General features: G+C 63.3%; 1 non-coding gene across 1 annotated transcript in view; it reads right to left on the reverse strand.

Annotated features, from left to right (window-relative positions):
- LOC142793011 (large subunit ribosomal RNA) overlaps positions 1 to 12 on the reverse strand; it is a 3,958-nt gene extending 3,946 nt beyond the window's left edge. Inside the window, exon 1 of the ribosomal RNA XR_012891375.1 lies at positions 1 to 12. This exon is cut by the window's left edge and continues 3,946 nt beyond it. This is a non-coding gene — a ribosomal RNA (large subunit ribosomal RNA).
- Positions 13 to 371: the final 359 nt, after the last annotated feature.

Genomic DNA, 371 nt, shown 5'->3' on the forward strand with positions numbered 1-371 from the left:
GATCTGAGGTCGACAGCGGATACATTCGCTTCCATCAACTTCCTGCACGACCGCGTGCGCTCGCCCTACCAAGTGCGCCCGCAACCCTGTACAGGGCCACTTCTTCACAAGGCTGGCAATCGGCTTCCCCGCTGCACGCGTGCGGCGCACAACCGGTGTGACGTGGAAGTGACGGGACACGTTCGTAAACCCATCGCGAACCGAGTACGACGCCCTACCAAGTGCGCCCGCAACCCTGTACAGGGTCACATCTTCACAAGGCTGGCAAGCGGCATTCCGCTGCGCGCGTGCGTCGTCCGAGCAGTTGCGTGATAAACGACCGTGTCGAAAGCCCAAACACCGCCGAGGCCAGTCGCCGCCGCCGCAAGGGC

This window comes from Rhipicephalus microplus, unplaced genomic scaffold, assembly GCF_043290135.1.
Source record: "Rhipicephalus microplus isolate Deutch F79 unplaced genomic scaffold, USDA_Rmic scaffold_267, whole genome shotgun sequence".
NCBI classification, from domain to species: Eukaryota; Metazoa; Arthropoda; class Arachnida; order Ixodida; family Ixodidae; genus Rhipicephalus; species Rhipicephalus microplus.